Source organism: Artibeus jamaicensis, unplaced genomic scaffold (assembly GCF_021234435.1).
Source record: "Artibeus jamaicensis isolate MK-2021 breed Jamaican fruit bat unplaced genomic scaffold, CSHL_Jam_final contig_465, whole genome shotgun sequence".
NCBI lineage: Eukaryota > Metazoa > Chordata > Mammalia > Chiroptera > Phyllostomidae > Artibeus > Artibeus jamaicensis.
The window spans coordinates 24339228-24354942 of record NW_026521843.1 but is presented as its reverse complement, the minus strand read 5'-3'; the positions used below and the strand labels follow the sequence as shown (position 1 = coordinate 24354942).

Below are 15715 nucleotides of genomic sequence, written 5' to 3'. Positions count from 1 at the left end.
TCCACATCTCTAAAATAGGCTATTTTACTTCACTTAAAAAGACAAATATCTGAGAGAGAAAGAAAAAGAGAGAGTGGAAGGGAGAGAGAATAAACTATGCCTTCTTTTTTTAAAAAACTAATGGCAACAAGCTGTCATAACTTCAGCTAAAGTGAAACAGGCCTGCAAAAGGATGGTTTGAAAATACTTAATTAAACACTACATATCAACCAGTTTTCCAAAAGGAACAATTCAGCAGGCGTTTCAGCCATTTTCAGTTTGTAAAAGATTGTTCTAAATTATGTCACTGGTATTTGTGATCAGATGCAACGCACACGTGATATCAGAGACCATTTTCTCATTTGTTTACTGCCAAGTTCATCTCAAGTGTATACTCCTCATGAGAAATGTCTGCTCCCATTTTTCTTAGCAAAAAATCCTAGTAAGTGTAATATGAGTGATAAATAATGACTTCCTGCTATTTTTATATATGGCGTGTCAATATCTATGAAAAAGGTGACAGTTGCGCTGGTTACCCTTTGGACTTTTGACTTCTCGAGCATTCAGTGAAGACTATACATGGAGAAAGTCTTGAAGAGATCATATTTTGAGAAGATAATTGGAAGTACTACCAGTCTTATATGATAAAAAATGACTTGAATGTTCTATGTACACTACAGTTAGCTGAGATGTGAAACAAATTCGTGGTGGCCAAGAATGATAGAGAAATTACAATTTGTCCTTATACTGTATGGCACCAATTTAAGGCTTTTGTCTATGTAACACAGCCAAACCAGGTCACTCCTGGGCCTGGTCAATGAGCAGAAGGACCAAGTGTTTTATTTTCTTTTTTTAAGCCCTCACTTATTCATAAGAAAACTGTCTTTCATCAATAAACTATAGGATATGCTTATTGATTTTTAGAGAGAGAGAGAAAGGGAGAGAAAGAGACAAGCATCGATCCATTGCCTCTCGGACACACCCCAACCGGGCATCAAACCTGCAACCTTTTAGTGTGTGGTACAGTGTTCCAACCAACAGAGCCGCCATCCAGCCAAGGTGGCAAGCAAGTGTTTTTAGGGGCTTTGAACAGTATCCAGGAATATAGGGGGAAATTTGAATGAAGAGTAAGAGTAGAAATTGCTCTTCAAGAGGCATGGAAATTTTAGCCCATAGGAAAGGTCAGTAAGTTTCAAGGAAATGATAGCTTTGGTTACTCCTTTCAAAAGAAAATCACTTTAGGAACTGTAAATAAAATTAATTTTACTCAGGTGATTAAAAATGGTGGGGCATTCAGACAAACCACTGAAGATTTTAAGAACTTTAAAAAATGACAGAAGCCAGGAGACCAGGAGATAGTGCAGCTGAGGAATTTGAAAACCAGAGAGGCTGCAGCCCTTGTCTAAGGTCAGTCGTTAGAAAGCGAAGCTTCCCAAGACTCCAGATCACGTGGTTTTCTGATCAAAACTGATCTCCTGTGCTGTACCTCTTTCAATTTCTTAAAGGCACCTGATATTGTCCAGTGTCATGGTGAGATATTAGGAAAAAACTTCATGCCAGAAATTTTGTAGATGTAGTTAATTTAAGGTACACAAAGTAATGGAAGGGGAACAAATTTTCATGGCACTTGGTGCTGCTGAAGAAAAAACAGACTTTTCTATGCCATTAACTTCTTCCCCTGAAATGAGTCCCAGTTCTCAATTCTAACTGCATGTTAGAATCACTTGGGCGGGGAGGGTGATGTCTACCGCACACCTCAGTGAACTAATTGTGCTGATGGGGTCCCTCCCCATGAGGGCAGTTATTTTTTTAATATGCCCCATGATATTTGGGGGGTATTATTATCCCCTAGGTGATAATAGATATAAGTCAGGTGTCCATATTGTTAGTCATCAGAACATTTTTGAGTGTAAAAGAGGGAAATGTTAATAATTACACCAGGTCAACAGCAGTAAACTGGGAATGTCCAGGGCAAACTGGGACATACGCTTGCCCTAATTAAAAGGCTCTTTCAAGAATGAATGAGTATTGAGTAGGTGTTCAAAGGAAAGCAGCTACCAGTTCTTTCCCCAAATACTACGTTTATAACATATAGACTACAAATAATTCCATGAAACAATAAACTAGGGACTACTAGATTAAACCCAGGTAAATTGATTCTTTTCTGAAGGAGTCCTTGGAGTTTTTATTAAGTTAATTTACCTTAAGAATATCTAAGCACTGTTTATGTTATACAGTATTTTTCTAAGTCATTTGTCCATAGATTTTTTCCCAAAGAGATAGTACCGTATGATTCCAGCCTTCTGATGACCTGAACATGGGGAGTAATGAAGAGTATGGTTCAGTGGAATGGGCGATAATGCGATTCCAAGATCTTATCCAGAAATGTTGGTTAGATTGCTGAGCACAAACAATAACTCAGTGGTGTGGGGAATTCCAAACCACGTTTAGGAAGAGTGTCACTCTGAGTTAGCTGCTACCAAAATGCTGAGTTTGTTCTGATCTTTTGGAGAGAAAAAGAAGCCTTTTCCTGTTTTTCCTGAAAATCTAATATTTGCTTTGTTGTTGTGCTTCTATGGACTTCAGTTTATGTCTGGAAGTTTTTTAAAGTAGTTTCTTGGTGTCCTCTCCTTCTCCTCCAGTGAGGACTTGGGATCAGAGTCAAGGACAACAGGCCAGGAACAAACAAACAAACAAAAAAAAAACAGATTCTGAATTCCTGTTGACACAGAAGCCAGAAACATATATGAAAAACTGAAGTAGTTAAAGTATGAAAGCAAAAAGATGAGCTCAGAAATGGAAGAAGTACCTCAACTTGTCAGTTAGACACTCAAGCAGAAAGTTGCCCTTGGTCCTGGGGTAGAGGCTCTTGCTGGAAGCTAACTTCCCATATGTGCTGATGGGAATTGGGCATGTGACCCAGCAACCAAAACACTTGGGAACTTCCACCAACTTGTAGACACTGGCTTACAAATGATGCATAAGTTTTAACAAACTACTTAAAGAATACCTCTTTAAATCTCTCCTTTTAACCAATACTTCCTTGGCGGGGTTTGGGTTACCCTCCTCTATCCTCATGTAACTACTAGTAACAACAATAGGTAATATATAAGAATTCCTCTGCCCAGCGAGTTTAAATCTCTTAATGTTATGAGGTTAGGCTGACTTGACTTTAAACACTGACACTATATTTGCTTATTTGCAACCTTACAGCTCCTTGTCCAGTCTCCAGAAGTCCTCAAAGACTATTGGTTGGTTCAGCATTCTTTTTAAAGACATTTGCATATATCAGAATGTAATTTACTTATTATGCAAAGCTTCTGAACAAATTTAGAACAGCTAGGTACTGTTTTACCACCACTTTTATTTTTGACTCTAGTTTCTCATTACTAATGTTAACTACCTACCCTCCCATCCATACATCTAATTGTCTATTAAACCCATTTCTGAAGATCCCCTTACTCATACTTAATATATTCAAAATTAAAGTCATTATTTTTACTATCCCATCTGACTGACTTTTCTGGTTTATCTGACTCTTTGATTAACCTTAAACCAAAGAAAGCAGCTTAGACCTTTTTCCTTGACCTGCTATCTCCCTTCCACAACAAATAAATCCCCAAATTCTATAATCATACTTCCAGAATGTCACTCACATCCATTACCACTGCCATTTATAATTTATTACATGAATGATTGCAATAGCTAAAACATGCCCTTCCCCTCAGCCTGGCCACTCCCAACTCTCCTCCACTTACTGACAAAGTGATCTTGCTCAGACAAAAGTTTGATTAGGCATACACATGTGTGAATTCTTTTAATCAGTCTCTACAACTTCCAAGATAAAATCCAAACTCCTTAAGATAGTGCCAAAGACTCTTGAAATTGTAACTCCGTCTGTGTCCCTAAGCTTGTCTCTCTATCTCCCAATATACATTTTTTGTCCCAGCTTTCCCAAACTACTTATGATTCATTACAGTAGTCAAGAGTGGCTCAGATCTCCCTTCTCTTACATGTTTATTACCTTCTTTCTTCAGTGTATTTGTTTTCTTTGCACTTACCAGATGCTGCTGTTGCTTTAAGACTCAGTACAAAAACCATTCTCTCTGTGACTCTCTCCTTCCCATCATCCCTTTCGGATTTGTATTTGCCTTTGTGCTCCTGCCGTACCTTGCCATGACAGTATCTAGTATGGTCAGCTTGTGTGTGTCCACCTCCTCATTAGACTCTCAGCAACTTGGGGACATGTACTTACCTTACGTATCCTTATGTGTGAAGGACTTGGCACAGTGTCCAACATACAGTGGGCATAGTCTGTAAATGTCTATCAAACAACAAAATGCATACGTCCAAATAATTCTCATTGGATGATGCGCTAGAAGAAAATGTTCTCTAAGGAGGCATGTTTTTCTTTTGTCTCCCATATGCCTCAAGCAGGGGGACTATCCCTTCATCATTTAGCTCCAAACTGTTAAGCTGATTTTAAGAATCCTATTTGTTCTTTACATTCTAAGGTCCACCTGACTAACATATAAACATATTTTTGTAACATTACTCATTCCCCTGTTGAAGGATGTGTGGGCTTTGGTAGTCGACTAACTCCGAAATATACAATTTACTGTAAGGCTCTCCAAAGTCACCGATCACGGAAGATGGCAGCCTCACCAGCCTCTGGGCGAGGACTTAACCCAGAAGAGAGGATAATTGAAATCTGTCTCTCTTAGTTGAATATTCTCTTTCTAATTATTTTATCTTTTAATGTTTGCAGATATCTGGGAATAACTTTTTAAAAGTCAAGCACCGGTTTATCTGGTTATAAAGGGCAAACACAACACATGGTGATATCGAGAAGCTTCCATTAGCATTTTTAGCAACATTATCCGGATCTTGATCCAACTGTTTGAAGTACTTGCCATAGAGCAGTATTTCCTCTCTTTCAGAGAGTTCTGAAATCCTTTTAGGCATCACTTTTGGAAATTTTATTATAATCACACAATATAACACACCACTGGCATAGTGCTTCCATTTGGATCTGGAAACTTGTCTCAGTTTATCAATGTGGACAAGTAAATAGGTTGAGTGTACCTATTCAAATAATCTGCTTATTTAGAGCAATGTGGACATGCCATTTAAATAGACTGAAAATTTAAATAGACTCTAAGACTTGACTTTGGCTTTGTGTTATTTCATTTATTAGAATCAAAGTGTTTTCTAACAGTAAGAAATAAATAATAATAAGGGTTGGGTGTCTCATAATTGCTAAGAGAGTTTTCTCCAGAGCTCTTCAAATGTAGCCCCTGAAAGGGCCTGCTTTATTTTTTTAAAAATGCCCTGACTGATGTGGCTCCATTGTTTGGGCAACATCCTGCAAACCAAAAGGTTGCCATTTCAATCCCGTCAGGACATGTGTCTGGGTTGCAGGTTTGGTCCCCAGTCTGGGGTGCATGTGGGAGGCAACTGATCAGTTTTTCTCATATCAATGTTTCTCTTCCTCTCTGTCTCCCTCCCTTCCCCTCTCCCTCTAAAAAATTTCTATAAGTACATATAAAATAAAGGATACCATTTGAGAAACAAATAATTTATGGCAGCTAACAACTGAAAAATCACTGAGAGTCCTTTATGGCAAAGGCTAACACTATCAACGGGGGAGGTGTGTCTTTAAACCGGCACTGGTTTCAATGTGTAGAGATGAAAAGGTAAACAACCACACTCAACATCCTAAATCCTGGCTTCAAGTTCCCTTTCTGTCACAAAGCAAATAGCTAGCCAGTCACTAATCTTCTCCAGACCTCTGTTTCCTCGGAGGGATGAGGAAGCTGTATTTCATAATGACTGGAATGCCTTCTCGCTCTAAAGTCCATGGTCAAAAGTTGTGCCACAATGAAGTAACAGACTTGTAAGAAGGCTCTGGTGACATACGTTGGATTTTTTACTCACTGATACATCTGGGATTTGTTCCTACACCCACACTCTTTGTTCTTGATATTGTTTATCATTTTTACATAAATTGCCCTTTGTCATCTGATGTAGAAATAAGGAGACATACTCAGAAAAGAAATAAAAACACGCTTTAAGAATTTGTTCTGAACTGGGACCCTTTTTTGTTCTCCTACACATTTAATACAAAATATGTTGATGTCAGATGATGCTTTACTTTCAGATACAGAGAGAATGATGATGATGATGATGATGATTAATTATTACTCTCATTTGTTGAGCTACTGCCTTGTAAGCTGACATGCCTGAATTTGAGGGTATGTCCACTTGACACTAAAATCTATGCTCTTTCTACCATGTATTTTTACTGGGATACGCAAGTTGGCAGTTTTCATTATCATGAACACTAAAGAAATCATACCTATGAAAAATCATAAAGTTGTATATCAAGTGCTATTTAGCTTTACGACTTTATCTTCACTTTATTTAGTGTAGTGTGTATGTTAAAGGTAAACAGAATACAAAGTCGACAAATCTAATATCAGCCTTCCAGTCGTGCCCCCAGCAACATGACTTTTCACTTCAGTTTTAGATTCAAGTCTTTTGTAAATAAATGATAATAGACTTCACTGGGTTTCAGGGGTGGCCAAATTCGATAATGGACGACAAAGCGTATAAACGTGACACATGACAAAGAATTTCCTCTTTATTTTTCCCGTGAATTTACCTCTGTATTTTCCTTAGAAAACACAACTAAGATCATGGGACAGAGGCCGAAGCAGCTCTGCCAATGGCTGACACAAATTACACTCGTGAATGACTGACATGAAAGTTTCTGAACATCAGCCAAAGAGGAGTTGAGACTAAATAATCTCTGGGTCCTATTTGGCTTTATGTATTATATTTATGATTTATTTGAACTCCAAAGCAATTTTTCATGCTTGTGTTTCTTCTTTCAAACATGGAGCTTATTTTTAATGTTTGCACTGCAAATGTTTTTCAGAAAAGCTGTTGGATTGCAGACAAAAATGTCCAGGTCCCTAAAAGAAATTAGAAGTTAAATGGATGAGTCACCAAAAGGCGGTGGGAAGCCAGACATGTCAGATCCTTTCCTTATTAAACTTTGGTGCCAAGTGACTCAGATATTTGATTGCAGTGATTGCACAGGCCTGCAGAGGGGAGAAGGCACACACGTTTTGGTGGATTGGGTCTGACCTTAAGTTTCTCAAAGCTGCAAAGAGGGAAGAAAGTATCAAGTGTTAAAAAAAAAATTGAGAAGGAAAATGAGATGTGAGGAAACTCCACTACAGAGACAGGACAGGGCTACTGACTGGCTGTCAATTGATGTAAATAATATGGGAAAGACTGTCGTACTTTGGTGGAGGGAGAACTGGAGTCCCAGCTTGGTTCTCCAACCCCTTAGTTCCGTGATCTTAGTAAATTTATTTTTCTTTTCTGGACCTAAGCTTTTTTAAAAACATAAATTAAGAGCTTAATTAGTTGATTACTAAAGTTCCCTTATAGCCACTAAATTTTATGCATGGGAGAAGCACAGATACACTTTTTTAAAAGATTTTATTTATTTATTTTTAGACAGAGGGGCAGGGAGGAAGAGAGGGAGAGAAACATCAATGTGTGGTTGCCTCTTGTGCTCACCCCACAGGGGACCTGGCCCACAACCCAGGCACGTGGGAATCAAATCTGTGACTGGGAATCAAACCTGTGACCCTCTGGTTTGCAGGCCAAGTTGAATCCACTGAGCCATACCAGCCAGGGCAGCACAGATTATCTTATAAAATGTTATCCTTTTTATATTTTGCGTTGGTTTTTCCTTGAGTCTTTTAACTTCAAATGATGAATTCTATACAGGGTGGGGCAAAAGGAGTTGTACAGTTGAGTATGCAAAACACAGAATTTACTCTGTATTATTATTTATGAAAATTATATTATTTTACATATGAACAACTTTAAACCTATTTTTGTTTTGCCCTGTATTTTAATATTGAGCTTTTTATTCTCACATTTTTATATTGAAGTAATATAAATTTGGTAGGAAATGTAGTGAATGACTAGGGTTTCCAAGTCCAGAGTTGAAAAAATATCACTTACAGATTCCTCATTGTTTGTCACATGTAGCTATTCTTATTCTGTATCTAGTTTAATACATATGTTTCTCTATAATATGATTAGTATCTTTGCCCATATGTTCCAACCAGATGTTAGTCATCATCAAGTTTTGCTGCTCTTTGTGATTTTTGCTTCTTTTCTCCGATGTTATTAATACCTTATGTTCAATGTCTTTGCCAAACCATCAGAAGTCTTCCATTTTGAGTTTTCTCCTTAGACATCCCTGGTCACCTGGTTAGTTGTGAATCCATCACTCCTTCCCACCCTTAAAAATCATTTCAACATATTATCACGTTATATTCATCTTTGCACCTTCGACATACACACTGAATTTTTCATTTATTGAAGATTCATTAAATACCTAAAAGATGTACATCTTTGTTTACTTAACACTTATTGGAAAGCTAGGTGTGTAGGAGTTTCTAATCAGGCTTAAATAAGTTAATATATTTGTGTTTATAAACTGAAGCATAGTTTATGAATGAAAAAATTAGGAATGTGAGTGAAAGATTTAGAAAAGCAATTAGGGGATATGAAAAGGATAAATGAAGATCCTAAAATTTCACGACAAAATTTTTCTGTGCTTATCACCTTCTGCAATGCCAAAGTTTCTGTTTAGAATCTGCATCAATAATCAAAGGTTCAAACAATAACAGAAACCTCTCCCTGCTTTTCTATGAGCCGCAGGTTTTAAAGTCGAACGCGTTGCATCTGCCCTCATGAATATGTGATTACACATCCCAAGTGATGGATGGTGTTTAAATGATGCATGTTTTTCCCTGGATATGAGTAAAATACCCACACAATTTCACCGGTTTCTTGGTGGAAGAGAAACTTATACATATTTAATGTCATCAGAGTTTTTATGAATGTGTCTTAAAAGGCAAAGGGAAAAATATTTTTTGTGTTTGTTTTTCACACAGATTTAATGGCACAGCATAAAATGTTAGAAATACCACCCTTCCCTCAGCCCTTGGCAACCACTTTTTATTTCTTTCTACTTTCTTTTTTTTCCCCTGTTTTTTAATCTATTCTTTTCCCTAGTCTCTGGCAATCACCATTCTACTCGGTGTCACAATGAATTTGGTGGTGTTTATTTTTTCCAGTTTTATTAAGAAATAATCTACATATTTCATGGTATAAGCTTAAGGTATACATCAGGCCTTACACCCCAAGTACTGATTTATCCTGTACCTGAAAGTGCACCCCTTGGACCACCTTCCTCCAGCTCCCCCTTCCTCCGCCCTCTGCCTCTGAAAACCACAGGTGGGATCTCTTTTACTATGAGTTTTTGGGGAGGAGGGTAGAGATTGTTTTGTTTGTTTGTTGCTTTTTAGAATTCACATGTAATTGAGATTATGCAATATTTATTTTTCTGTGTCTGGCTTATTTTATTTAGCATAAAGTCCTCCAGTTTCATCCATGTTATTGCAAATTGAAAATGGTAAGATAGTAAGCTTTATGTTATGTGTATTTTACCACAATAGTTAATAGATAGGTAGGTAGGTAGATATCTAGATAGGTAGATGATAGATACAGAGGTAGAGAGATATACAGATAGATAGTTATTTTTCTTAAAAAAAGCAAGTGCATTATCCTGTGTGAAGGTAAGTTCCCTCACTTCACATTGGGCTTTAAAATCTGAAAACTGGATTTGTAATAAGGTGCTACTACATTGGTTCCTTGGGGGTCTGGAGAAGTGTTTATTGGCTAAAGTTGTGGGACTGCTCAAAGACAAGTGCTACTGAAATGCTGTCAGAAAGCCATTCAACAGTTCTCGGAGCCAAAGCCTGAGAGTTAAGTTCCACGTCAGTGCCAAAGGAGAGGACTGAGTCTGTCTGTCCTTCCACCTTTAAATGTTCCTCTGTGCTCTCTCCCTCACTCAGCAAAGTGTTCTAGTCCCAAAGTGAAACTGAATCTTCACCCCACTTCCCCTTCCAGGAATATGCCGCCTCCCCCCTTCCAGCAGAGGGCTGCTCTGCCCTCTTAAAGGAAATATGTAGAATGTCGGAAAAGTGATGGGAGCTTTGTGGGTGGGAGAAAAGGTGTGGAACCGTGACCTTGGGAGGAAAAGATCCTCCTATTTTCTCTGCTTCGCACTTATTAGGATTCACTTTTCCTTCAGCACCCGACTGATCATCGTGTTGATCACAGCAGACACTTTTGCATATTTATTTATTTTTGGTTTAGAAAACTCAAATGGTCCTGGTTAAGCTGAGCGAAATCTCAGGCAAATCATGCCCTTGTTTTACAGATGGTGAAACAGCAGACAGACCTGATTTCTAATTCTGTTTTTCTTATAAATTACCAGGAACATGTTACCTTCGGCAGGTTTGCTTCATTCTCTAAGCTCCGTCCTCTCTGTAAAACAGGATTCCAATAACCTAGGAGGTTGATGCAAGAGCTACATGTGTTTGCAAACCACTTAATGCAATGCCTGACAGTCAATGACAGTTATTATCGTCAGAGTATTGCTGTTAGTACAGTTATGATTATCTTGTGGGATTCTGGCAGTCTTCTACTCCCAAGCCCAACATTCTGTCTGCTGTCACGGAACCAGAGCCCCATACGGCACTGCCGTCTACCTCATGTAGATGGACAGCTCGGTCCTAGAGCAATGTATACCCTCTCTCCACACTCTCTGAGATGTTACAGTGACCGGACCCTCTGTGAAATAAGAATTCTAAGACATGAGCACAATCCTGAAAAATCTCAGCCAGGTGGAGAAATCAAATTACTATATGTAATACTAAAATGACGCAAGAAGAACTCCCATGAACATAAGTAACTTTGAAAAGTGAAGATCATTTGGGTGAGAGGGAAAAAATAGGTATGAGGAGATTAATGGTTTAGTGCAAAAATGTTTGGTTTTCTTTTCCTCCTCTCCAACCCCCAACCCCCAACCTCTGGTTACTTAATTAAAAAAAAAAAACAGTTGGTTTTGTTCAAAAGCACATTGTCATATGAAACTTCCCTTTTGACAGTTAAAAGGGAACATGTTCATTCCTTCCATGTGCTGAACAGGCTTTCAAAATAAAACCCCCCAAACTTAAGAATCGTGTTTCAGGAGAATTTGCCTGCACATACACATCCTGTGAAATGAGATGGCAAGAGTCAATCCTAAGAGCGTTTTAGTAGACTCGGGTCTCTTCGATTCTGTCTCATGGCAATTTCCTGGCATTTATAGACTTTCACTAGTTTTCTCAGTGATCTTGGGGGAGAGGAGAGAAGAGGAACATGGAGGAAAAAAGCCTTCACTTTCTTTCAGTCTATTTCTGTCCACAGAAGGTGTCCCCCTTGTGGCAACAGCAAAGGCCAGCCTGGCATTCCGTCTAACCTTTGTGCTAAATTACACATGTACAAAGACCTTTCGTTTTCTGTCTACTTACTCTTTAATAGCTTTTGCTCCTAAAAAAGTTAAACTTTTATTCAAATACTCATTCTGATCTGAAAGTTAATGCTAAACTCAAAGCCAGATATGCAGTCAGCTGGCTTTGAACTTTTTAACCTCCCTTATTGTTATTTTGAAGTCCTCCTTCCCTGGGACTGGCTGTATTGCTTTTCCATGAAGTAGTATCAGAGATTAAGATGGTGTTATCTGCCCATTGACAATTTACTTACTGGAGCATGAAAAAGGGCTTAAGCACAGTGTCTGTTTCAATGCCATGGCTGACCATTAAGCTTTCTCAGTTATGCAACCCAGCTCTGCCTCTTCGGCAACACTGGGAAAACCAGTCTAAGTCATCAGGCACTGCTGTGGGCTTCTTTCACTCTGGTTCCTCTCTCCTTGGAGTCTGAGTAAACACCAAGGTAGTGAGAGTTGACAGTTTTGCTTATTTTTAAGGAAGTTTCTCAGTTGAACTTCTGGTTCTCTGTTCTGAGCAGAAGAGTGGGAATAAACCTTTTTCCTCTGTCTACTACATTGATATATCCAATGATCTTCTTCAAAACGTCAGGAAGAGTAAAGATTTACATGCTGCTTTATTGCAGCAAAATAAAGGGCAATTTAAGAGCTCTGAGGTCATTGTTTTATAAAGGAAATCCAAACCAGACATTCTCTTACTGGAGAATTTTAAAAAAGAGAGAGAGAGAGAAATGTGAACTACTTCTCTCAATCAGCTATCTTCTATAACTAACGTCAAAGGCAACATGTATTGTATGGATTTAAAGTGTTGAAATTTGTCAGATATTAAGGAGAAGATCTGAGTTATGGTGGATCAGTATTTAACAGTACAGATTTTCTCCTTCTACTTAGTTCATCTCTAATGCAACCTCCTCAAGGAAGCCTGACAGTCTATGTTTTCTACTACTGGCAACTCAATAGCCTGGAATATTTCCTACCTATAATACATGTTTGGTTAAATAATGGAAAAAATGAAATGGATATTTCAAAAATACTCGGTTTGTGTATACCACCTTCTTCTCAAAAATGATTCAGGCAACTTTTACTGAAGGTAATGTTACATACAACAGATTAGGATAATAGTAATAGAAGACCTCATTAATATAGTGCAGCATATTTTAAATTGGGAAAACATTTATGGGCATATTTTCCCATTTTCTAATATTCTTTCTAACTTTTACTCATTGGCATGTCTTCATCTGTGTTTTCCAAACATGTATCAATTTTAAAAGTCAAACATAATGGTTCATATATAAAACACATTATGGAGTATGAGAATGACTTGTCAGGAACAGGGATGTATCTTATTGTCTATAGCAAAATTAGTTTCAGAGGACATAATCTAAGATCTGAATACATGGAAATAAATCCCACTATATATATGTGATATTCAGACATAAATACAAGACATCAATACTCTCTTCTACAGTCTATATTATTTCTCTTATATTGTAGTGTATTTTCTTGGCAGACATTCCTAGAACAAATTTGTCGATAACTGTTTAAAAATTTGTAGCATAAACAATTCTATTGTTTTTTATCTCTAGTCTGTCAACATGGAGAAGGGGAAGCAGACAATTATATTATGTCAAAGGAATGGTTGATTTGTTTATTATCACTGATAATAGTGAAAGGAAATGAATTAATGAAATATAACTGTGCCTCCATCAATTATTGGGTTATCAATTTTTTATGGCATTGGGCAAAGTCTAATGAATGAAAATTGTGTTTTTATCATGCCCTGTGATGTCAGGACAAACTGCCAATGAGTTAATATTGAATCCTGGGATCCTTGTGAAGCTCGTAGAATACAAAACTCCTACTGTTCAAAGCATTGAATCAATCATCTGAGAACACTGTATTCATTTTAGACACCACATTTTTAAAGCATTAATAAACTATAAATGACCAGTAGGGCAAAACATCTACGAAGGTTTTAATGACAAGCAGGTGAAGGACACATAGATGTTTACATTTGAGAAGACATACAAGCTTTCTTCCAACTCAGAAAGGTCCATCAGACAAAAGTCGAGGGTTTTGTTTAGAGTGCAACAGCACCCATAGGAGACTTTTGGGATGGAGAAGTTCAGAACATAAAGAACTTTGCAATGACTTGAGAGGTGAGGCAAAAGGTTGGGTATCTCTGCAAACAAGTGAGTTTCTCTAGGTTGATTAAAAGTGTTCAAAGATTGTCAAACAACTAATTTGCAGATTTAGTTACTGAAGGAATGTTTTATTACAAAAGAATTGGACTGTGTAGTCTTTAAGGGCACTTCCATCTCAAATTATTTAGAATTATCTGATTAGCTGGTATGTTGCACGTAATCAAAGAAATGTAAAATTCAGAAGATAAATTTAGCTTCAGATGTAACAGGTGAAAACAAATACTCATTGCATGGATAAAGGAGATTTACTCTTAAGGTTCCTGGGGTAGGAAACTGGCAGTCTCAGGTGAGAAAGACTAGTACATTGGCCAAGAAAAATGGCCTCAGCTCAAACTATGGCTCTTGTATCATTTGCATAGTTAAGGGAAGCACAAAGTAGATTCTTAATTATTATTTTTCAAATTCCTTCATTCATGCAGTCATTTATCAAGTAACTCATGTGGGCCAGGTTATGTGCTAGGTGTACCCACTTTGTCCTGTGCTAGATTCCAGGAACACCAGAGCGAACATTCTGCACCACAGTGCAGACCTGGCTATTACTCATTGCAATTTACACTCATTACAGTTATGCTAAGTGCATTTCTAGAAATAGACGATATGCAGTGAGGGACCTGAGCTCGTCTGGGTGATCAGGGAAAGTTTTCTTAAGGAAATGACATTGACCTGAGTTCTAAGAAAATAGCCACTAAATTTTATAGCACTTATAAAATGATAATAGCAGTTCTAAACCAGTAAAGTAAAAATGCATAAGTATAGACAACAGAAAAGGATGTAATACCATGGAAAGACACATTAAATATAAATATATATGTCTATCTATATAGTTTACAAAAGTCATATGTTATTTATAGTATGTCATCATCATATATAACCTACTTTCCAATAAAGAAATTATCCAGCAAGGCACTTATAGTAAGTACACTTGCCTAGCAGGTAAAGAATTACATTTGGCAAAATTGGGGCTCAATATTAGTGAAACATTCTGAAAGATTCCTTCAACCCCTAAAATTATGATATCTATGAGACAACCAAAAATGCAATTGATTAAGAGAAATACATAAAATGTTTTACTTCCAATCATGAACATTAAAATTTCAAGTATTGGATATAGAAGGCATATTTTAGAGTCTATGTGATTTTCCACAGTATTGATTACTTAACAGGACTTTATAAATAATTATTGAGCAATTGATTCTTTTTCTAATACTTGAATTAATTCATTCATTTAGAAGAAATAGATTTTCTCTTTTCTGAGAGATAGTGCCTTGTTAGTTTATTTAATATTCATCCCCCTAAAATAGTTATTTTATAATGTGGCTGATTTTTGATAATTTGTATGGACTCTCCAAGCACAAATGGGTTGATTTTGCTCCTGTGATTGAACATCTGCTCCCTGCTTCTACACCACTTCCTCTTTTAAGGCATTTGCTTCACATTCTTCTCCAACTTCCTCCATATCTCAGATGTTTGCATGTCCTTTATATCTACCTCCTATGCCATTTTTATAAGAGCAATTTATTTACCAATTTATTTGTTCATCAAATACTGAATGTCTGATACACTCATATCATATGTGGAATTTTCTCCATAATATTTTTTATTTTGTTGTACTTTTTAAATTACCACCTAGCCCTCATATGCCTGCCTCCTTCCCCCAGTCATAACACTGTTGTCCATGTCCACGAGACCTTTTATTTTTTAGCTTGATTCCTCCACCCCCTAACCTCCACCCATAGCTGTCATCCTGTTCTCTGTCTATATGTCTGTCTCTATTTTGCTTGGTAGTTCAGTTTACTCATTAGATTTCACATATAAGTGAAATCATATGGTATTTGTCTTGTGCTCACTGGCTTATTTCACTTAGCACAGTGTTCTCCAAGTCCATTCATACTGTCACAAATAGTAAAATTTTCTTCTTTTTTATGGCTGAGTAGCATTTCATATTGTGAATGTCCCATAGTTGTTTTATCTATTCATCTTCTGATGGACACTTGTGCTGCTTCTAAAAGTTAGTGATTGTAAATAATACTACAATAAACACAGGGATGCTTATGTTCTTTTGAATTAGTGTTTTAGGTTTCTTCAGCTATGTTCCCAGAAATGG

The 15715-nt window shown here is 37.2% G+C and overlaps 1 protein-coding gene across 6 annotated transcripts in view; it reads left to right on the top strand.

Annotated features, from left to right (window-relative positions):
- SLC8A1 (solute carrier family 8 member A1) overlaps window positions 1–15715 on the top strand; it is a 350756-nt gene that overhangs the window by 1666 nt on the left and 333375 nt on the right. The window lies entirely within an intron of this gene.